This window comes from Hemibagrus wyckioides, linkage group LG28 (assembly GCF_019097595.1).
Source record: "Hemibagrus wyckioides isolate EC202008001 linkage group LG28, SWU_Hwy_1.0, whole genome shotgun sequence".
NCBI lineage: Eukaryota > Metazoa > Chordata > Actinopteri > Siluriformes > Bagridae > Hemibagrus > Hemibagrus wyckioides.
Window position 1 is genome coordinate 11,762,616 of NC_080737.1, and position 25,541 is coordinate 11,788,156.

General features: G+C 36.6%; 1 long non-coding RNA gene across 2 annotated transcripts in view; it reads left to right on the plus strand.

The window, feature by feature from the left end:
- Window positions 1-1,726: 1,726 nt before the first annotated feature.
- Window positions 1,727-25,541, plus strand: part of LOC131348224 (uncharacterized) — a 91,347-nt gene continuing 67,532 nt past the window's right edge. For both annotated transcript variants that reach the window (XR_009203901.1, XR_009203902.1), the window contains exon 1: window positions 1,727-2,078. This is a non-coding gene — a long non-coding RNA (uncharacterized LOC131348224). The remainder of the gene's footprint in view (window positions 2,079-25,541) is intronic.

Below are 25,541 nucleotides of genomic sequence, written 5' to 3' on the forward strand. Positions count from 1 at the left end.
AGATTAATAGTTACTAATGACGGAAATGACCCCATTGTACAGTATTTTTTTTTTTTTTTTTTTGAATATGTATGAAATTTTTCATTCAGAAAACCACAATAACTCTTTATGAGGACATCTATTCCGGTCTATTCGAAACCACTTTTATCAGCGTTAAGCACTTCACAGTATTTTTATTTTTATTTGTGTGTTTGTGTGTACGAGAAATAACACAGACTGAATGTCTACACGATCCGATTTCAATCAATCACTCCAGTTTAATCAAAATCAGCTTAGAAGTGAAGCAGAACACAATTAAGTGTAGAGCTGAAGGTTAAAGGGACCATCAGAGGCTTCGTGGCAGAGCTGAGATCTGAACTCACAGCAAGCAAACAAGCATGTTTGTAACCAGGACAGACAGAAATTGTAGAAACGTCACAAGATCTAATTAATAAAGGATCGTGAGGAAGGACAGATATGATTCTAAACAGCAAAAGCAAGGGTCAGTTAATAATAAATGCTAATAGGAAATGATGCAATTTCCGTGAGGTTCATAAGTCTAAACCGTTCAAACCATAAATATCTTTACGGCTTTTATCTACTGCCAAATCTTACTGACAATCAGATAAGGAGTGACAGATAAACAGTAAGGGTGTGCCCACACTTAAAATAAATCTTTCCCGCTCTTTCTTTCTTTCTTTCTTTCTTTCTTTCATTTCCTCTTCACTTTCTGAATGGAATTCCATTTTATATGTATAGCAGTGTTAATAATGGAAATTGCACTGAGCAGCTTTACAGGAATACTGTATATACATTCAGGATGTCGATTATAAAACGTTTACCTCAGGCGAGATGTAATAAAAGATCTTGATTTAGGAGCACCTATCAGGAACTATAACACAATAGAGTAATAAAGAGGGTTTTTTTCACCACTGAAATTAACAAATATTCGGTTTAAATCTTTGAACTGTGCCGTGGACATATGTAATATAGTGGCACACTCTTTTATAAAATCCCATCCCAAGAAGATATTTCTGAAACTCTGAACATGCCGTCACGCCGATGAAGAGAGTTGATGAATTCTAAGCTTTTTTAGATTTCTAATATGTCGTGCTGTTGCGTAATATATGTGAGGGTATGTGAGGAGATTATGTGTGGGATGCATTAGGTATGGGAGAAGATTAAGAGATTTATTCATAACCAAAATAATCTCGCTCCGTGGATGAGGATGACGCAGCTGTCTGGAGTATGTGGTCTCGGGAAAAGGCATATTAATTTGCTAAATTGGAGAGGGGGGGAGAGAGAGAGAGAGAGAGAGAGAGAGAGAGAGAGAGAGAAAAGAGACAGCTGCTCAATTTGTTTTTTGTTTTTTTGAGTGAAAGTAAAGAAAATGATTGATAAGAAAAGAACGACTAATTCTCACAAACACTTCCTGTCTGTTATAGGTTTTGAATTCTGCTCAAATTCACATACACTATGGACTAATTACAACAAAGAAAGCTGCTCAGTAGCAAGACCACATACCTTTAAACACACACACACACACACAGAGTACATACACGTACACAAAACTAGTCTGAACAATCTTGTGTTTGATTTGTTTTCCTTCATGTGCACACACACACACACACACACACACACAAATGCAAGCATTAGTTAGACTTTGGACAGAGAAGGCTGACTGGCTAAGGGGAGGGCAGGAAGAGAGATAGAGAGAGAGAGAGAGAGAGAGAGAGAGAGGAGGGGAGTGAGAAAGGGTGAAAGTAGAAGGAGTCCTGCACCGGGAGAGAGAGCGTGTGTGTGTGTGTGTATGTGCAAAAGTGGCAGGCTGTTTCTCTCCTCACTCCTCTCTCTTTTTTCTCCTTCTTTTGTTCTCTGAAATGGCTGAATCTGTGAGAAGGTGGCTGAAGTGACTGAATGCAGAAACAGGATGAGGCTGACAAACTCAACTCAGAAAGTAATAAAAAAAAATAAGCAAGAGCTGAAGAAACAATGAGAAGGTGTGGAGCTAAACATATGACTGTGGGTGTGCCCAAAAAGTGCAGAGGAAAAAAGGGAACACGGAGAGGCAACTTTGCTGGGAGGAAAGGAGAAAGAAGGTGAGTGAAAATTTTAAAGTCCTGAGGGAGAGCTTCGGTTGAAGTCTAACTCTGTAAGTGTGTGTGTGTGTGTGTGTGATGGAAGTTGAGACTAACATCAGAAATCTTTTTCTAAGAACAGCCTTTCACTTTATTATTGGGCAATCAGAGCTTCTAAAGTTAGACATAATGAGAGTGTTAGATTAGTATCTGTGTTGGGCTCATTATAAACACAGGAACTGTGTGAATGTGTATTTCAGTGGGTTGCACTGCAGTATATGTAATATTAAATTCATGTCTAACTACACCAAGATATTCAGTCATGCCAGATTATATGAATGACTACAGTTGTCTGGGCATATTGGGGCAGATCACTCAAATAGATGTGAAAGAGGGATTAGTCTGAACAGGATAATGATGCAAAACCAAACCAACAAAAGCAAAGTCCCAAGAGTCAGCTTGTCCCAGTTGTCAAAAGAATGTGTACGTACAATGAATATAAAAAGTCTTCCCTCCATTGTTAAAATGTCAGGTTTTTGTGATGTAAAAAAATGGAAGCAAGATAAATCATGTCAGAACTTTTTCCCATGAAGGAAAAAAATATATATCCGATGTTACAGTAACCTGGTTACATAACTGAGCTAACTCTTTTTTATTATTGTCGATGTGAATGCGTTCAGAATGAATCAGTCACATTCATTCTTCTGTTCAAAAGTAATTATCATACAGCTTTCATCAGAAGTCTTCTTGGTTTCTTCCGTCTGCTGAAGTCATGGTCCACAAAGAGCTTACAAAGCATGCATGGTATCTGACTTGTTGAAAGGTATCCATCAGGAGAGGGGTGTAAAAGTATTTCCGAAACATTTGATGTACCATGAAACACCGTAAAGGCCATCATCAACAAACGGAGCACTACACTGACAGGATGTACCTCCAAAACTGATAAAAGAACGAGACAAAAACCTACCAAGGAGGCTGCCAAGAGACCTATTTTCAACGTTAAAGGAGCTGCAAGAATATCTGACAAGTACTGATTACTCTTATAGCAATCTCTGATATTCTTTACATGTGTAATCTATGGGGTAGGGTAGCACAAAAAAATTAAAGCTTAAATAAATCGCCCAAAACTATATAAGCAGAATGTCTTAGACCGAAATTCCACAATTCCAAAAGTTAACACCAAAAGAACACCATACCCACTGTAGCATGGTGGTGGCAGCATTATGCTTCATGGCTGCTTTTCCTCAGCCTGAACTGGTGCTTTTATTTATCCTTAGGTGAAAGGAATCACAAAGAGCTTCAAAATAGTAGATTTTTAAGCACATTTAAATGCAAAGACTTCAGATGTCTGTTAGGAATTTCACCTTTCAGCATGACAATGACCCAAAGCTTAACATTCCAGTCAACAGAAGGATGGCCAAAAGGAGATGTTCTTGAAATAGTTTTTGAAAGACCTTCAGATCCCAGAGTCTGTGGGCTGACATAAAGCAAGTAGATGTTCTTAATGTAGAGTAGATGTTCACAGTAGATGTTCTTAATATTTGATGGATCTTTAATGTATGGATCTATAATGTCCCATGCTGATAGACTCTTTACCCAAAAGGACTGGTGTGATAAAATGAAAACGGTGCTTCAACAAAGTATTAGTTTAGGGGTGTGAATACTTATGCAACCCCCACCCCCATTTCCCCTAACCTTACCTCTCATCCAAAGCGAACCAAACTCTATGAATATGCACTTCAGAAATGTCCCCAGCTGTACACACCCTACCCCCTTTTACCATCCTGTTAAACCTGTAAAAAAGTAAATAGCTGAGTCGAGATTTTCTCAGGATCAACTTCTCATTTTCCGAAACTGTCAGTGTTGAAATTCTGACATTAGAGAAACCTGACACAAAACCAGAGATTATGTGTGCCAGCCTTTAGCTTAGCTACATATGAACACTGAGGCAACAAAGCTGTTATTCAGCTAGTCTTAACTCGTGACAGTTTTCAAGTATGGAGGTTTTAGTGTTGCTAGTTTTACATCAAATAGTTTGTGAGATGCACAGATTAGCTCTTTAGATTAATGTACATCAACTATATGCTATTCTATTAATTCCAGTAATAGCTGGTTGGCACAGCTCCAGGCTTCACTCTCAGCTTGGTTATTGTCTGTGTGGTGTTTCACATTAGCTGGATGCTAAACTGAATGTATGTCTGTTTAGTGCTCTGCCATGGAATGGCATTCCATCCGGAGTGTCTACACACCTCATGCCCATTGTTTAGGACAAGCTCTGGATCCACAGCCCTGACAAGGATAAAGCAGTTACTGAAGCAGTGTTGCCAAGAGTTTTCAGGGGAAAGTAGCTAATGCATGCTCAAAAGGTCACTAGAAATCTGCTTATTCATGCAAGTGGGACAAGGAGTGAGGATCAGTGATTGGTCTTTGGGAAAGAATGGGAAAATTAGTCTTTGGAAAACAATGGTGATCAGTGATAATTATTCTTTGGAAAATAATGATGATTAGTGATTTTTTTTTTAAAGAATGGAGATCAATGATTGGGATTTAGGAAAGAATGGGGATAAGTGATAGACTTTTGGGAAAAATGGGGATCAGTTATTGGGATTTGGGAAAGAATGGCGATCAGTGATTGGTGCTTGGGAGGGAATGGCGATCAGTTATTGTTTTTTTTTTTAAAAGAATGGGGATCAGTGATTGGGATTTAGGAAGGAATGGGGATTAGTGATAGATTTTTGGGGAAAATCAGTTATTGGGATTTGGGAAAGAATGGCGATCAATGATTGTAGCTTGGGTCGAAATCTATGTCACCAACCCTAGTGTATATGTCGGCTACTCTGTACTGAAGATGACTTAATGAATGAATGAATGCTAAGATAAAGCTGCTTGTTTGATAGTTAGAAATGTATATATCTCTACTAAACTGGTCTGCTAACAAGACCAGATTGTTTACATGAATAAATTGATAAAATGTCAGGCAGCCTGCCTAGTGAATTAGCTTTATCTAACTGCAATGTAATATCAGCTTTCCTAACATTGCCTCAAATAAGCATAGTGTGTGTAATTTATGTAATCTTAAGCAGCGTGTAGTTTATACTAGAATGCCTTTTTCTAGCTGCTAGAAATGTTGATTGATTCAACCTAGCAGACAATCACTGGCTAATGATAACATTAGCTAGTCAGTGACACTGCACTGTTATGCCATTTATGACTGCTTGCCTATACTGAACTTAACATTCTGGGGAAGATGGTAGAAGCTTGTTTTATTTCATTTTCATTTTTGAAATAAATGAAACTTCCTCATCTTCCTGTAGCAAAAATAAGCCTTAATGCATAAACAAAAAAGCAATTTAAAAATGAGGTGTTTTTTTTTTTTTTTTTTCAGAATTAGCTGGCATTCAGTCTATGAATGTGTCGAGATTAAATTTGGCACAATCATTTGGTCACCCTGCTGAAATACTCAGCATAGTCTGAAAAGCTACCAGCTGCCAAAATACAGGCCAGGGTGGTCAAACTGGTAGCCAGTGGATAAGTGCTGGCACTGAGGACACAGTTTCGGTATTACTCCAACTACTTCAACATAGTAGATATGATATGTCTCAAGAAAATAACACAATATGAAGGTAATTCGATTATGTTAAAGGTTCATTACACAATTTAGTTAGTAATGTAGTGGAAACTAATTGACCAGCTGGCAAAGATGCTCCCACCAGCTTGACCAACTCAGCTTGTGTTTTGGCAGATGGTAGCTGGTCAGACTAAGCTGGATATTTCATCATGGCTGGAAAAATGTAAGAGAAGTGCAGAGGGATATTTTTCTCTGCAGGCATCCACTTCTACCTGAAATAACTATTCACAGAGTGTATGTGTGTAAGGGGAAGTATATACTTGTGTGTTAAAGTCTTAAAAGTGTTAAATTGATATGTTTTGTAAGGAATAAATGATGACAGGGAGTGCTCTTACAGGAAAATAATCAACATGTGTGACTTGATACAGCCTGTGGAGGACTGCTAGGATCTGCTGTGAGGTGAATTATTTTCCTACAACAGCACGTTACAAAGTCTTTATTCCACTTTTAATACAGCAATTTGGCAAATATTACAGTACAAATATGTGTTCATGAACATCGTGCTTATTAGCCATATATAGATGGAAAGTCAAGACATTCTATCACTTACGTTGTAGCAGCTAGAAACAGTTTTCTTCTTTCTTGAAGCTAGTAGGACAAAGAAAGTCCTGATGAAATCTGTATGAAATCTTCTAACCACTACAAATGATTGACACTAGAGACCATTTTCATAAATTTTACATAAACAGAAAGCTTCAAATTCAAATTTTATATTTTAGTCACATACACAACCATACACATGCACAGAGATGCTTATCGACTGTCTGTGTCGTGAAAACAAGAATAAAAATAAAATAAAAATAGAATACAAATAGTTGTAATAAAATAGAAATAGATTTATCTGTACAAGGAAAGGGGAAAATATATAGAATTAAAAAAATTTTTTTTTTCATTTTGCGCTATTTATACTTTGCTTTAGTCTCATTGATATTTAATACTTTTACAAATGACACTGAGAACATCTTCAAAGTATTCTTTATTAATTTTGATGATCTGGTCATATCTTGTCTAGCAATTGACTATATGCTAAATGTTAAAAAAATTTAGTTATATTTCAGATTAAAGGATCTGCTCACGATCATCAGTGTCGAAAGAAACTCCTCGAAATCTTCATGCCTTTTCGTAATCAGCCTTTGACCTTCTTATGCTACACAATTTACACAGCTATCCATGTACATTTGGACATCCGACCCTCCCTCAGTGCTGTTTCAGTATGCTGGAGTAAGCAGAGACTCATATATGAAGTGTCTCCTTTCCCTCCTTAGGAGGCATGAACTCAATCAGTTCAGAAAAACGTTTTTTTGTTTTTTTTTTTGTAGATTTTGCTCATTTTCGAACATCATCTTGCTATACTGAATGAAGTTAGCCTGCTTTCTTTGCTAATGCCAGGCTAGACTAGCAGCTAATGTAATTAGCAGCTAATGTAATTCAAGCTAGCTTCTCTCCTGCACTGTCATGCACTTTATATACTACTGTCTACTGCACCAGTTACAGTATAGATGGTTGCAATGAAAATAAAACCTTCTTGACTTGACTTGAATTAGCAAACTATACAGCATTAGTCATGCATATGACCATAAACCTTACAGAGAGTGAATAAAGTTCACTGTAAACTGTGGTGCTTAGATAAGTAATAAAAAACAGGTTACACATGAAATTCTGATATTAACTTATATTTCACCCATTTAAACACCTTTTTCTTTTTTACTTTTGTTACTTCAGTACATTTATAAATACATTTTATAACACATTACTTTCACTGGAGGACAATGTTTGGCTTGGTCATTTTTGACACTTTATCTGCACCCTCACTTACACAAATCTCAGTACTTTTACACTAATATACACCAAGTAAAACGGACACAGGAGTCATTATAATGCCATATTGTGTGTCGCACAAAGCTTATAGCTAATAATGACCTGTGTGAGCCAACATCATAAAACAAAGGAAATATTTGTGTATGTGTGTGTGTGTGTGTGATCATCGCTGGTTGTATCGGTTGAAGTGAATATTTTAAATCCTTTGTCATTATAAATAAATTGTAAGACACTATTTATATAAAAAAGATCAAGGACAGACATATGCAGTGTTGATTAATCCATGGAGAGAAGTATGAATGGTGTACGTTGCTTGTACAGTATGTATAATTACTTAATTACTTTACTTTAATTACATTACTCTACATATTATTTTGTCTTCTATTGTAAATGAATAAAAAAAAAAGTTCCAAACCGAGTATTGGATGTTTGCCAGGTTTGTTAGCTAGCTCATTTTCATTCATACATGTTTCTAGCTATCTACTCTAAGATGTACATGATCCTGAACATTACCTCTAACATACATCTAACATAACATACGGTCACACACAAAAGAGCTTTCATACTATACAATATAAAACGCTGCTGGTGTAGCTCGTTTAGCTAGCGAGTGGCTGACATGTACATGTTTCTACAGATTAGCTGTTGAGCTGTGAAATGTCGATATCTCCATGGAATTATTTTCAGATCAATGTCACACAGTTTCTTTTGATGCGTTTAGATACCTGAATAATTGGGCCAGCGGAGGCTCATCTGTCTCTACAGTCTCAGATATTACTGCTAAGCTTTTGAAGCTTAGAAAAGTGTAGACAGGAAACAGCTTTATTTTGATTGAAACACTTGCACATACCATCTTTTAATGGCTTACAGGCTGGGTCTCAATCAGCTCCACAGAAAGTGAATCAGTATAATATGTACACAAGGTCTGGCACTGGTATGGACCAGAGCTCACTACATATTGGGACACTGATGACTCAATCAGTCGCTGTAAAAGATTTAGATGTCATACATTTTTTAGCTTAATCACATGCATTTCTGTCATGGTACTTCAAACAGAATTGTTAGTAGATTTTTAAAAAACCATTAGAAGCTTGTTGTTCGAGTTGTTCAAACAAACTGTATATAGAACATCAAATAAATTAAAAACCGCTAAGACAAGTAATCATTTGAGAGCTGCAACAAACAAGTAGGGGAACATTGTGAGCATCAATCTCCCTGATTTTCGTGGGGAATTGTGGGAGGAGAGAATGTTCCAGTGCACTGGAAACATTTAGCCATGGCAGATTTTTCCAAAAAGAATGAACTACACTGTAAATTCAGTTTACTTTAAAAAAAAAAAAAAAAGTTTGGAAACCGATTGCCTCATTTTCGCAAAGTAAACTTAGAGAACTTTTAATCAGCTAAAAGTTAAAAAAGAAAGCAAACTCTTGAGTAACTTAACTAAAAATATCAGTAATTTGTCAATTTCTTTTAACATACTACTGAACGTTTACTAATGTTACTTAAGAATTTATAGAATTTAAGATTGCTGTATAAATGCAATTTAATGAACAGTGTTATATTTTGTACCACAAGCATTTGCAATACTCTCCTGTTCTCTACTGTTCTCAACATGAGGTTAATTTTTCCTTTCGAGCTATCGAGACTTCGGTTTCCACATTTTCTTGACGTTTTAATAGTACAGTGGAACCTCGGGTTAATAATCTGTTCCGGCCACCCAAAAATATGACCAATATTACCGTATGAAAACTGTATGGCTGCTAACCAAGAACTGACCCAAGCCAAACATTCCATGTCAAGGGTCCTCACAGGTCATGCCACCAAGCTTGGGCTCATCAGTTCTGAAAAAAAAAAAAAAAAAAAACCACACACACAAAAAATCACATAGCTTTTAAACGGTGGTATCGTGGGTTGAATCTTTAGAAACTCGCTTCGGTTGGCTTTGCTTGGCTTTCCACTGATGCAATTCTCAAGGCAAAAGTTTGTAAAGGAGGGCATTCGTATGCCGATGTTCCACTGTTGTACAAAATGCACTCAACACAAGTGAGATTTCTTGACATTATGAACATCACAATAATAAAATGAACCATCTAACCATCTTAAAATAACCAGCATAAAATTAACCATCTAATTAACCAAGTAAGCAACCAAATGTGATCTTCATTATCTTTGGCTATAGAGAGTTGACTAAAGGTATACAGAGTCTTCTGTGCTTAAATTCATTAATATTCTCTAATATTAATACTCTGTAATGGTAATAGAACTGTAGCATAAAATATATTTATATTATATAAAGTGAATCTTAACAATTAAGTATTATATCTATAGACCATGTATTTCCTTCCTTTCACTCCGTCTCCAACACACCTGACTCAGCTCATCAGCTAATAAATCAGACACTGTAGGTCTGAAAGGTGCCAAATCATCTATGAAATCATGACACACAACACTGATGAAGCTAATGACAACTTTCCCTTACACTTCTGTCTCTCTGTATATACAGTATGTGTCGTTTCTGAGTGTGTGCTCATGTACAGGACAGCCCAGAAAGCATGCACGGTGTGTAAAAGGATATCCTGTGGGTGAACGGCTTCGAAGAACTCCTCATGCTAACATGGTATATTAGCGCTCCATATCCTTCGAGAAAAACACAAGTAAATAGTGATAGTGAGATCCAGAGAGAGTGAAGAAGAAAACGAGAGAAAGAGGTCACAGGAGCAGCTCTGGCCACCCACACGGGCGGTAAAAGCAAAAGGAGGAAAAGTGAAAAGGCCGCTGCATGTTGTGAATTCTAAGCTGCTGACCTCTGTGGAAAATAACAGGAGGCACTCAGGAAGGTCAGGCCGTGACCATCGTTCCTTACACCACCCGAACACTAGATCATCTATACACACACACACACACAAATATATAATATAAATGGCACAAATTTATATGTGTGCCATACTATCCTTTCCATTCCACCTTTCACCTTTGAAAGTCACCTTTCAGACCTACTGTAAGTTTAACACTAACCTTAATCTCAGTAACCAAACAGAAACTTTTTTTAATATAAAATCCAGTGTTTGGGAAGACAGAGCGTTGGATTGAGGAGTAGAAGAGTGCATAACGTGAAGATATAATAACTGCAAAGATAATACATAAAAGGAAAAATATATATACAAAAAAATAATACAGAGCATAAGGTAACAACCAGGTCACCAGCCATAATAAACATTATTCATCCATTCATAATAAAGGTTTTTCAGGTCATAAATATGTTTATGGATATTTCTTTTCCTGTCCATTCAAAAACAGTGAAAACAGAAGCTACGTCCCAAATGACTTATTTTGCACTTATGCTATGTAGAAGGGCTGCATTGTCTCAAACTTTTTCTCATGGGAAAAATCCATTTTCCCAACTGATGATGGCACGTGAAGTCAAACACATGTAATGTGATATTGCTAGGTTTAACAGAATACAGTAAAAAAAGTTTTTAAAAATTGTTAAAAAGTAAATCACACAATCTGGACTAATTTAAAATACACTTGTAAGACATCTTGTCCACCGGAGAGTCGTCAGCCATCTTGAAATTCATCTCGTTTCTCATCCAGTATCAGCACCTGGTAGCTCCGCCCCTCTTTTTACTACGTAAGCAAAGCTGCGAGCGTTGAGTTCATGAAGTGTCCAACATTCCACACTTTTCGGGGGCATCATGCGGGGAACTTGAAGTGCAATTTTCAGTGTAAACACAACTCTCACACTATCTATACTACACAATAAAAAGTATGTGATTTGAAATGCTGCTAGAGTTTTACAATTTCTTCACCTTGAGGGTTTCTGTGTATATTATATATAGAAAGCAGTCAATGTTAGACAATTAAAATGTAGCTTTAGGATCTTGTGTAGTTGTATGACTAATAATTTAAAGCAGTGTGACATGAGGCATGAATATTTCTTCCTGCATTTTTTTTTACAAGGAAATTAGGAGTAGTATTTACCGACATAAATGCTTAGCTAGCTTGGCTAATAATACTTAGCTAAAAGTGCTTGTCTTTGAAACCTTTTACACAAAACACTTGCTGGTTGCATTGGAATTGGTCTGAATAGCATAAAATTATCACCATCAAACCACACCTAACTTAGTTAGGTTGTGACATGTTCCATTCAAGTGTTTGCTACAGATTTCGCTTGAGCTAAACAGAATTAACCAGTTCAGATTATTTATAACCCTTAATGAGTATTAACGATGGAGAGGGTTGGTTTCATTAGCTACTGAACACATTTCGTGTGTTCCACTTCCACAATGCTCCGAGATTGTGCTACAAGATACTTCAGGGTTGTCTCCAGGGCAACATTTCACCACCGAGTGAGTGTAGAAGAAAACAAGAACCCTTTTTTTTATACTGTGTTAATGCAGATACAGAAAGACTGAGATGTAATTACAAGACATTTTGGTAAAATAGAGTTCAGTGGACGTCTATGTGTTAAAGCTTGATTTATTCCTGAAAGGAGAGGGGACGTGCAGGCTAGAGTCTGACACACCTTAAACACGCCACTGACACAACCAGTGTGGACTGACTCACTAGTTAAAATGTAAGTGTTATTGCTGAGTGTGACACATGAATGAGAACCGCTTCACATGCTAACCTTTCCACACAACGTGGAGTGTGTTCGTTCGGATTGACAAAAGAATCTGTGTGTTTGCCGAGTCATTCTTTACATTTTCTGACAGCGTCATTGTGGAATTTCTAAAACATATACCGGCCACAGTCCAGAAATTCCACGAAGACACTACCTAAACTAACACAATCCTTAAAGAATCCTCCAGAATTTTTTTTAACCTGATCTCTTTATCCTCTGCATCATAAATGCTACAGTCAGGAATTTCACAATGCCGAGGAAAGAAAACCTATTTGAGATGACCTCACTTTCATAATCATGTACAAATCTTCTATATGTATTATGTACATCTCTCTTTCATGCAGTCTGATAGCTTTAGCCTTTAGAACCTCTTGTTGTAGGGCTTGCGTCTTGATCGTTAATAGATTAAATGTTTAGAATATGGAGGTTATACATATACGTCACCTGAAACCTCAGAAAACATAGCTGATATTTTAGGTCCTTTTCAATATCTATGTATTTTTACCCATAGCATTCCTTGAAGTTCTGCGAGTTTTTGGATCATCCCTCCACTACTTCGTTTTGTTCTTTACCTTTAATTTGTCAGCTGTCTGTGTTTTATGAAAACATATCCCATGCAAATAGCATGAGTATGCATAACTTGGGCAGCTGTGGCTCAATGGTTAAGGCTCTAGGTTACAGATCAGAAGGTCAGGATTCAAGTCCCAGCACCACCAAGCTGCTGCTTTTTGGGCCCTTGAGCAAGACCCTTAACCCTGTTTGCTCCAGGGTGCTGTATAAAAGCTGATCCTGTGCTCTGACCCCAGATATCTAACAAATCTATCTATACAAATAAAACAATTAGCATTTTATTAATTATTCTCTGTTATTCTGTGGTTTGTTATTGCAGGCCTTCATTAATTACTGAACATTCAATCTAAGATTATTTGATAAAAAATTTGAATGGCTTTGTTAATATGAATTGGGTAAACAAAAAATTATACAATTTTTGTATTCCTTTTACACAACCACAATTTGTATAAGACAGCAATTGCAAATGCTATTAAATGGTAAAAAATGGACGTATTAATCAGCAACATGTCATCATTTTGAACCTCTTATACTTTATAGTTGTATTAATTGTTGTGAAATGTATGAGAAACAAGTTAGTTCATATTAAGGCTTTGTTTATAGCAGCTAGAAACAATGCCATGAAGACTGCCTCATGCAGAAACTTACTGAATAACACACCATATAAGCAATTTTTTTTTTTTTTCTTTGTTTTATTTTAGGTGGAACAGCTTCCATGCAAGTTGGCTGTTACTACAGAAACCTAGAAAAATAGCACATTACTACATACCTGTGATTTGTCTCACAGCCAGACCTATTATCAGAGCTTCTGTTATAGAAAATGCCTAAAAAAAATCCTTCTGACCAATCAGAATGAAGTATTCCTTAACTAGTGTAAAATATATGCACAGTGCTGCATTCAGCTGGAATAGTAGGACATAGAGGCATGGTTGAGATGCAGAGATGAAATGTACTAGTCCGTTTTTTCTGTTAACTTTTCCTCAGTTTCATCACTGCTAGTTTTCCCTTTAGTTAACCCTTCCTCCTCCTCTATCCGCTTTGCCTTTCCTAATCTGATGATTGCTTGCTTCTCCTTGGTGCTGACTCAGATGCTTTAGGGAGGGAAGAACGGGGTCACTGTGCAAGGTCATAACCTCTGTGTGTGTGTGTCTGTGTGTGAGACCGTGGTCCTTGGGAGGCCAAAGTTCAGTTAAGGGTTGAACCTTCCTCTTGTTTTGCTCCTGAGTGGGAGGGTTGGTGTGTATTGACAAGATGGTGGTATTGTTTCGGACGCTGGTCTAAAAGAAAAGCTTTGCTTGTGATAACAAAACTAAAACCGAACGAAAGGCGATAGGGGCCAGTTAGCTTGAGCTGCGAGACAGAGCGAAGGAATAATTGCTAACATGGCTTAAAGTGGATGAAACTGGATCAGTTTGCATTGTGGTAAACAGATCCACTCGAGTTTCATTCATTGTGAGCCACATTAGCATTTTGGGGATAATTATTCCTTCAAACCATGTAGGAGATTACCCTGCGGCGAGACTCTGAAATCACTACAGGAAATGAACATCATAAATGCCTTGTTCTTTGCTGTAATGGGAAACGCCAGGCATTTAGTTCTGTTCTGCTTGGCTAACAACATGAAGCTTCACTGCGAGCTGCTGGATGCTTTCGAGTTATTCAGAAATTCCTCACTGGTTCATGGTTAACTGGATTTTGTCTTGAGATGTAGCTGTTGACTCTCAAATGCTTCTCTCTTGAACCTCTCTAAAGTTATTCTTTAACAAAGGTTACATTCGGTTTTATCATTTAATGGGAAATTATTAATGCTAAACTAATGAAAACTATTTTAGATTTTACAATTCTAACCAGATGAATTTTCTTAAGCATCCTCAAGCTTTTCTGTTCACTAGTTTAAGAGTTTCCTAGCTTTTAAATTCTAAAAGAACATGAATTTAGAGAAAACTATTTAATTTAATGAAGTAATGACTTGTCTGCAGTAAAATATAGATGTTAAAAATGCTTTTGATTCAGAAATAAATGTATACATGGGTATTAACTGGATATTAAGGTGGAAATATTTTTTAGTTTTACTTTTAATTCTTTTTTACCAGTGCACTGGTGTTTCCTTCCACCCACAGTACAGAAATGAAGGTTATCTGACATTATCAATCAGTATAAACAAATGAATTATTTTCTCTCCACAAGTCTGACATAAAATGAGTCAGGACAAATGACTTTCAGTGTGAGACATGTGTTTTTCACTCTGTTGGGATAACCCATGACTTTAGTGGTTGAAGATAACACCTTCACATTGTAGCTGCTGATGAACCACTTTTTGTACAAGTTACAAATTGTCCAGATGTCTTAAAGTGTCTACTTTCATGTGTCATTAACCGACACTGTGGACATTCAGTGCTGAATATGGACAACACAAAACAGTAAAGAGTTCATTTTATCCTAGTAAAATGAGTTCATATTGTCAGTAGTGACAATGAACATTTACATTTTTTTAAAGTCATATTCAGGTAGGATTAGTTTCACTGGGTAATGCCAGTATTAACTAAATACATTTCCTCTGTAAGTCTTAAAGCTTTCATATCTGCATCTAGATCCATGTTGTTTTATTTATGGATGACTGTGGGACACATGGTTTCATTTGCAGTATTTAACAGGACCCTCTTATCCTAAACCACTAACGGAAGTACTTCTTAGAGTCCATCAAAACATATTTCCTCATGCTAGTTGTCTCCTCATGCTAATTTAATAAGTCAGGGTTTAAGAACAGCATCGAGTTAAATCCCTGTCAGAGATGAGCTAGTGCATTAAGAAAAGATAGTTGAGGGGCACATGATGGCTTAATGCATTTGCTTTGCACCTCCAGGGTAGGTTGTACATGTTCTCCTTGTGCTTTCCTACAGGTACTTCGTTTTCCTCCTCTGTCCAAAGACATCCCTTTTAGGCTAACTGGCATCTCTAAATTGCCTCTAATGTGTTATTGTGCCCCGTGATGGGTTGGCTGTCCAGCATATCCCCCGCCTTGTGCCCTGAGTCCCCTGCGATAAGCTCCAGGTTCTCTGTGACCCTGTACGGGATAAGTGATACACACAACGGATGTATGGAAGTGCTTAGTAAAGAGTTGGAGCTTCAGCCGCAACAGAGTAGAGTCTTGATGCATGTCTTCCTTTTTACTTTAAAGGATTATGAGTCAAGTCATGACTCAAAGTAGTTATATGATTATATATGGAATGTATTGAAATATATTTGATTATTTGTATTTATCTGGCAACATTAGATATGTGGATACTTCTTCAAACACTTCTGCATTATATTTACAGTGGGAGCTACATTTCCAGGTCATTCACTACAGTGTAAATATAGTAATTGAACTATTTTACTGTCTGGGTCTGGAAGCGCTCTTGGAGATAAATGTCAGCGACATTCACTGGAAATGTAACAACAATCGCAAAGCCTTTTCCAGGAGAATCAATTTTAAACTGTGTGCTGCATCACAAATACATGATAGAAACAAACACCCAAGCTGATGTTAGTCCACACGGTTCACTGTGAAGTAGCTTGCTATTGTAATTACATGTGACTTTCTTTGAGCAGTTAGCACTGTTATCACTGAGATCTCTCTCAGGAGAAGCTGTGAAAGCTTAAAGCTGTTCAATTTCAAAGATGCTGTGCACAGTGACACGTAGTGCTCAGGCTATTTCTTCTTCGTTTTACAAAATACTCTGTCTTTAATGCTGTACAGTGGACTTTCATCGCGTTACAAAGAACAAACGATATTGGCGAATATAAACAGATCTACCAGAAACTTAAGATACTCACAGTTTCAACCTGCAAATGCTTCATGAGTGCAAGTGGCTCATTAAGGAAGTTACAGCGACACAACCTGCTCATTCATTTATTTCTACAACACGATATAATATGTGGCAAATGATGCTCTTCTTATTGATTTTTTTTCTTCTAACGGGTTACGAATATGTATGGCGTGGAGACAAAACTTACATGACCCATACCAAGTCATTTGTGTGTGTTGAAATGCTCATGCTAAATATTGTAAAAAACAGCAGTCCATTTTCCATAGCAACTATTTTGGAAAAAAGCAATTATGAAAGATCTGGATGCATCTTTAATTATTAGATGATCACAGAATTGAAACAAACCATCAAGAAATAAATAACAGTAGAAGAAGAAGAAGAAAAAGAAGGATCCATAATCCATTCTTTATAAAGTTTAAGACAATTAGAAATATATATATATATATTTAACCCAGTTTGATTGGATATTTCTATGGTAGCTTCATGGTAGAAGTCTCCAAGCACCGAGTTTTTGCTCAAAGCAATGCCGATTTTCCTGTTCTTACACTACCTAACCAGTAGTGTGAGCAGATGCCATTTACTTCCGGCTTTTTGTTTAAAATAGATGTTTTTAGAGTCAAATAACTAGTTTTAACAACTGAAGCATTGCATATGGACCACTGTACATACTGGAAATTCTGTCGTTTTATAACATTCTTGTACATGTGCTGAGTTCTTCACTGTAAAGGTTACATTACATTTAGAACCTCCTGTTGTAGCCACTGCAATATAAAGGGTTACTGATGATGCTGTTTAATCTCAATGCTTTTCATTTATGCAATCTGTTATAGCGGAATCCATTATTCCACTATATTTTCCCTTGACACACGTGCCAGTGGTTTTAGTTAAATTCTACACTCAGTAGAAAAATATTTCTTATATGAATAACTGGAAATTTATGTTTGGTTTAGATGTAGTTGCAAATCTATCTATCTATCTATCTATCTATCTATCTATCTATCTATCTATCTATCTATCTATCTATCTATCTATCTATGAACTTAATCTTGTTATTGAAACATTGCTGAAAATTAGCTAAGAGTTAGAATAGAAAATAAGCAGTGACCTTATTTTAACTCTATTTCCTGTACTTAAAGGATTATTACAGATATGTAATGTTTATACACCAAACCGTATATGTATATACACAGTCCAAGATCTTGCTATTGTGTTGTTTGTTTGAAGTCAAAGCTTTAACGGTAATATTAATGGAATAATGATGAGCTTTCTAACCTGTGGCTTGTTAACAGTGATCCAAATGGTCACTTTTGGCATGGCCCAGACTTCCATCCTTCATGATCACACCTCTTGTGTGGCTGTGTAAATGCTTTAATCATTGGAATGTGAATGATAGCTGAAGATGATGCGCATAGACATGGCACAAAAGTGTGGGTTGCTGCTAAGGACGATTTTGCCAGACTAATTTACATATTCATTAAGATTGGTATGGGTTTTCGCATATCGAAAGATGTTACATGATGATTGTCTAAAGACTTGCAGTATAATAAACTAGAATTTGATCGGGATGGAATGGAAATTCGTCGTTGTGGTCACTAATAAGAATTACAAAATGTTTCTTATTTACAAAATAGTATCAAAATAACGTACTACATATTTAAAAACGGTTATGGGTTGAATTATTTTTACTTGTTTACATTTTTTTTTTTATAAATTGACTTTTAAGTTTTGTATCCCTGTATCTATCCCTGAAGTAGGTAGAACAAAAAAAATGGCCATCAGTGACTGGTCATTGCAAACAATAGTGATTATTGATTGGATGTTGGGAACACTGGTGAACAGTGTTTGGTTGCTGGAAACAATATTGATCAGTGATTTGTTGCTGGAAACAATGGTGATGATTGAATGGTTGCTGGGAACACTGGTGATCAGTGATTGTTTTTTTGGGAACCATGTTGATCATTCATTAGTTGTTGGAACTATGGTGATCCTTGATTGTTGGGAGTAATTTTTAACTGTGACAGTTAACGTCTGATCAAAATTGTCTATAGATACTGTACACTACCAGTCAAAAGTTTGGACACACCTTTTAATTCAATGTTTTTTGTTTATTTTCTACATTCTAGAACAATACTGGAGATTTCAAAACTATGAAATAACACACATGGACTTAAGTAATCCATATGTAATGACAACAAAAAACAGTCAGTTGTTATTTTAAGACACGAAGGTCAGGTGTTCTGGAATAGTTCTTGCAAGAACAGTATTGTCAAGTGCATTTCCAAAACCCATCAAGCACCATGATGAAACTGGCTCACATGAAGACCATCCCAGTAAAGCAAGACCAAAACTGACCTCTGCTGCAGAGGAGAAGTTCATTTAGAGTTACCAGCCTCAGAAATCACCAATAAACAGCACCTCAGATTAGAGGCATTATGAAGGCTTTACAGAGCATCAGTAGCAGACATATCTCAATATCAACTGTTCAAACGACATTATTGTATATTTTGGCCACCTTCAGCATTGTTTTACAGTGTAGAAAGAAATAAACATCAGGAAAGACCATGGAATTAGAAGGTGTGTCCAGACTTTTGACTGGTAGTGTATGTTGCTAGGCTCTGCTTATTAACAGGGTGTAAAAAGTCCCCAAATGTAGGGACCACGTTGTTAAGTTGACAACACCGTCTGCCAGTGACCTTTTAATATAAGAAAATCCCTTCCTCTGTTTTTATTTTAGATAAATCATTTTGCTGTGGAATTCCCCGGGAAATACACACATCACAGTTTGCACCTTTATCATGTCTAGATGTTGTTGTACCCTCATAATGTAGTTTCTTTTGAGAAACCAGGACTGTGGCAGCTCAGTGCTTAAGGCTCTAGTGACTGAAAGAATGTGAGATCAATCTCAGGACCAATGCAGAAGCAAGGCCTCTTCAACCTCAACTGCATGGACTCTATTCTGTTCCTCAACAGTTGCCTTTGAAACGTTTACAACTCTCCAAATTTCTAGAATTTCCTCCAGGATCAAAAAAGTATCTATCTATCTATCTATCTATCTATCTATCTATCTATCTATCTATCTATCTATCTATCTATCTATCTATCTATCTATCTATCTATCTATCTATCTATCTATCTATCTAGTTGTGTATAAAGAAACATCTTCATTGGAGGAGACCTACTTGTCTTAGAGTTCTTTGAGTTCTCTTCAGGAACCCAAGCAGAAGGTTCAGCTAATGAAAAATGATTAAAAAGACAGATTCTAATAAATGACAGAGAAGGTGACAGCTAGAAGAACTTTCCAGAATCTCATGGCTCAATTGAGGTTTTCCACTTAGTTTGAATAGAACACACCATTGTTTTCTTTGGGGTAATAAGAGCACACACAAAGCCTAGCTACATCGGAATGAACAGATTTGCCTTATATGTGGGCTCAGTTTGGTGTGTGAAGTGTGAAGTCATTATTAAATACAGTGTAAATCAAGTCACTGTCATAATGCCCACAAATGAGTTAATTAAATGTTTCTGTCATTTGTTTTTTCTTTGAGTGTAGAACACATTTAGAGACAAGCAGATCTCAGAAGGAGCAGACATTTTGGCTTCGTGTGTATTCCAACAAGTGATGAAAATAACATTCATTAATTTAACCTGACCTACTGTAAGATTATATTTCATGAATTTTCATGTGAATCTGAATGAAAGCACAGTGCTGTGTTTTTACAGCACCTAATTACCAGGCCTCCCCTCTACTTGGTCAATGAGTAGATCTTAGCTGACTCCTTAGTTTTCCTCCCTACTATTAAAAGCTGACCTTAAACATATTAGAATCAGGAACATTAATTACACAAATTGTTGGAATTGCAAATCACACACACACAGAGAGACAGAGAGAGAGAGAGAGAGCACTGAAATTTCATTTATTATTAAAATTATTTTGATGGATGAATAGTTTTGATGGATAAACTCCAACCCAAACTTACCTTGTGTATTAACTGTAGGTTGATTTGTGTACTAAATTTAGGTGGATTTGACTCATTTATCTGAAGATTGCTGTAGCTATTGCTGCTAACAGCTATTGCTGTTATTATTATTATTATTATTATTATTATTATTATTATTATTATTATTATTATTATTAATGATCTATTTTATTAAGCCTTGTCTTGGCTGCAGGGTTCATAGCACTGAGTGTCTTGTTTGGACACAATATTTTTCAGCTAAAATGTCCTGCCAGATTAGCGGTTTAATGAAAACCAATGATTCACTTGATGCTATTGGCTTGTGGTATGTATTTACTTGCACATGGTGAAATCTGGCTCACTTTTCAGCAGTAAAAATTTCAGAGATGTTCAGATTTATGCAAATGAGCATGGCAGACGCATTGCATGTAGCCAATCAAGAGGAAGACTTTATGCGAATGACATAAACACCCATCTTTAGCGACGCAAATCTATTAGCAGCCAGCTTGAGGAGGAGACATGCATGTTGGCCAGCTATATTTCAGTGTGAGCTGGTTCTATCTTTTTTAATAGCACATACCTTGTTTTTCCTCATGCTCTTCTGTAGTGCACAAAATGGATACTGTCTGGATACAAGGCATTAATCCTTTACTGTCTAACCACAAGCTTTTTTTTTTTTTTATCCCGTTTAGCCAAGCTGAACCAAAATCTGCTGCACTTTCTTTCTTCCAGCTTAGCTACAGGGTTTGTATTTTGGTCCACTTTAGTTTGCATTTGTGTATAAATGGTTGAAAACATCACAAAAATGATAGAGATGCTCTTAAAGCAAGTAGCATTAAATCCATTAAAAAAAATTTAAAATAATCAAAGGCATTGTTTTTATTTTACTCTTACATACCAGCCCAGATCCTTCTCCACAAAAGTGCTTATTATTCTAATGCTTAACTACTCCAGGGGAATCTGATTTACGATCTCTGTAAGTATCACAAAACCAACCTACACTGAGGCATACATACCTTGGGCTTGATTAGAATTATAAATCTTTCTGTTCCATTCAGTTCATTAGATGAAGTCCTGTTCATTAAAAGTTATAGTGTTATAGAATTCTTTGCCAAGCTAGATTTTATTCTTTATTTTTAAGACGAATAATTTCATAACCATGACTCATATTTGTATTTCACAGCTTTGGTAAAAAACAAAAAAAAATCCTCCTGATGTCACAATTTTCTCTGTTATTATTTATTTATTTATTTATTTATTTATTTATTTATTTTTAATTTAATTTTTTCACGCCTTCACCTCTTTTTTATCGTCCATGGGCCATTATCCATTTGGACTTTTTGCATGCATTAAATGAATTTGTTGCAACGTTTTGCAAAGGTTTTTACTAATATGAATTCCACAGTGTATTGTTTTTACATATATTATTTACATATATTAGATTACAATATATATGTATGTGTATATATTTAAATACACAAAGAAACATGTCAAACAGAGTATGATGAATAAATCTAAAATAAACTGCAGCTTTATAAAATTCTCATAGGTAGTCTTTATTTAAATGAATACACAATACATGTAATAATTTGAAATGATTTTAATGCAAGGATTGAATGCAGTAAAATGTAGCATTCCATGTGACTGTAAAAACAAAAAATATATATTTTAACAAATGTTTTGTTTTTGAACTTTACTACAAAGTTTGAGAGGACGGGAGTTAGAGTTTGGACGTTTTGACCGTTATTGCTTGGCCCTCTTAACCTCCATTCAGTGAAAGTTCTGGTGATGTTTTCAGCCTTTGGGGGAAGTGCACAGGTTGCTCCATAATGTTGACATCTTTCATTCAGTTCCCTGCATGTGTCTGAGGCTCTACGGGAAAAATATATCTCCAAGAGGGCACAGATTCTTCATCGCATGTAAGGAAAATAGAGCTGTAGTATATGTGAAAAGGTGAAGAAGATAAAAATTGTTTCAGTTCAAAACAAATTTGCATCTCCCTTTCTAAATATGATCACAAATCTTAGAAAAGAACTTCCTGCAGCCTCTGTTGTATCCTCTGAACTGCTTTTGGATCCGCTCAGTTGTAAGATTTGTAGTCGCTGTTGCTCCACCAACCCACGCATTCCTCCTGACATATCTGTTCTGACTCTGTCAGAGTTCTGCACTGCCTTCTTCATATCAAGTCTGGGAGAGTTGAAAGCGTCTTTTCAGAATCTTTTGTGTTGTTTTTGGATGTGTTTCAGGTAGTTGTGTGATTGCAGGAGACACCCACGTTTCATTTTTGAAACATCTTGGAGCTTTATTTTGCATAAAATTGAAGTCCATTTTCCACCCAGTGATGTGTAATGCATGATTCATTGCACTTTAAGACACAACCTCTATCAAAGAATGAAACAATATTTATTTAATCATGGCCCATATTGATCTAATGCCTTCAGCAAACACGCTGCTAACACCTAGCATAACGATCGCACCGCTTAGGTTGTCGAAGCGTACAGCCTCCGAGTCAGGATTCATGTGGGCTGTGAGCAGATCCGAAGATGCAGGTCATGGGGAAGGCAATGGAGAGAGACAGAGATGAATATGGCAGGCAGTCAGTCTGTGTGTGTAGCTCACGTCTGACACCATTAGCAGCGTGGCAGACTAGCGACAGCCTGCGGCTCAGTCTGACCCAGCTGTGTAAAAATACCCACTGCTCCCCTTTTAGCAAGTGCACACATACACACACACACACACACACACTCACATACACCGTCTAAAAATTCTGTTTATCTTTCTATGCCGCCCCGAACAGGATGCGACTGACTGCAGCACTTTTAACAACCCACCCCGATACAGATACAGAGCTTCAAGTGTGTGGCCCAGTTTTAGTTTTAGACATATGAAACCTTCAGCCCTGATCTGAGATCAGCCTTCACATGTTTCTTTCGCAGGTTATCATAGGGAAGCTGCGAACAGATCAGCGTGAAACTGCAATTTATAAGAGCATGAGTAATGTCAGTGTGGTAGCTGTGGCTGTGTCGACTTTCTCCAGCTAGCTTGTCACTTCCCACTTACAGTTTTCCCTGACAGGTCGGGGGTGCCAAAAGATCCACTGCTGGGAGTAAGTATTAATGTATTAGTGCATGTGTTTTTCCACTCAAAGTATTGCTGTTTGTGCATTTCCTTTTTAGCAGCTAAAGGACTTTCATATCTACACATTTTAGGTATTAAAGATCAGCTAGAAATTCAAATAGTTTCATTTGACATGTTGCATAAGTCTTAAAACACACGCTCATGTTGGTACCGCTGGACTTTGCAGTTCGCGACAGAACCCTCTAAGCGCATCCCAGAATAGTCCTAAGAATGGCAGGAAGTGGGTTGCCATAGCACCAAAGGTCAGGCAGGGTCACCAGTGTGTGCAGACTGAGATTTGAGGGATGGAGTGGAACAGATTGTTCAGGAGAGACTCCTACACACACACACACATACATTTCTAGGACAGCATGGGATAGTAGAGGAACACAGTGTCCCTTTCTCACACTTACACCATTTATAGAAGGGCTCTAAATTACCCTGTGTGTGTGTGTGTGTGTGTGTTGTTGAAGCATCTCACTACAATCTGTCCTTGCTATGCTGATTGTTTATTAGTGCAGTCATTTGGTGTAACTGATCCACATGGCTGATTTTGCTACTACTGCTTTTTTACAAATGAAGTATAGAATAAAACGCAGTTTAAATCGTACAATTCTAAACGTTCATGTTCTCCTGCCATCGCAAACAGCTAGCTGGGTAGATAAGTAACTGTTAGTAAACTAGTGTGAATTTTCAGTTTCAGTTAGCACTGTAGTATTCTCTACAATACACATTTAACACTGTCCAAATCCTGATCATCTGCTTGCCAAAAAATGTTTTAATGATGATTTTTGGTGTGTTGACAAATCTGTTTAAATTTGCAGAGTTAACCTAAAAACTGTTTTCAATTTTTTATTCTAATATAATTAACTAGCTATAGCTACAAGGTGCATTATCAATGTTAATAAAAATTCTCTCTCTGTACATGTAACATACATGAATATTTCAATTTCAGAAGCTTCTGGAAAGTTTCTAAATAGTCACCTGACAGCATATGCTAACACATACCGTACAACTGAAGAAGAACCTGGTGTGTGTGTGTGTGTGTGTGTGTGTGAAGTAACTGGAGTGTACTTCAGGGCAGAAAGCTTTTATTGCAGTAAAATGTCGTGCACAAAGATTTCAGACAAGAGACAAGACAAACATCTTTCTGCAGCTGTGCAAATAAAGAGAAATATTTTGACTATCATTAATTAACCGTTAATGAATTATTGTATTTCTTAATGACCTAAAAAAAATAATAAAAAGCTAATTCGAGTAATCCAAGAAAAAAATCAAATGTTGCCTGATATATTAAGCTTAATATGTATCCTTTTGTCATTTCTCCATTCCAGAGAGGGTTAAAAATCGAATCGTTAATTCATAGGTAATTAATAACCATCACCTTCTTTCAGCTTCATGGCTAGTCATTAAATCTGTTTGTGTGATTAACAAGGACAAAGATATTGACACTGAATGTGAAAAACGTTATCCAACATCAATGATTTATACAATACGATCCGAGTCTAAGGGCCGTTGCTGAAGTCGTTGTTGAATCCACGTGGTTGTGGAGGACATTTTCTACACTCGAACATGAAAGGCATTTGTAAATGAAATAAGTATGTTGAAGATGACTCTTTCAGAGCGAAGAATTTGTGGATTTAGAAAAGCACAGAGATCTTACAAAAGCTTTAGGCCAGGAATTCTTTTGACTGTATTGTGCCAGTGTAGGAATGTTGTAATAAACGTCTTTAGAGCATGTTCTGCTCATCCGAAGACCTTTATTGTTGGAGTGTAATCGTTTTTCTGTTCAGATAGATAGCTATATAGGGAAATTACAGATAAATCAGAGTTGCTTAGTATGTACAGTCCTGTATTTACTAGGGACCAAGAACTTCATAAACCAGTGATCTAACCACTGGGCTTCCAGCAAGCTGTCAAAAGATGTGTATTATATAATTCAGTATAAAACGTTTATTGATT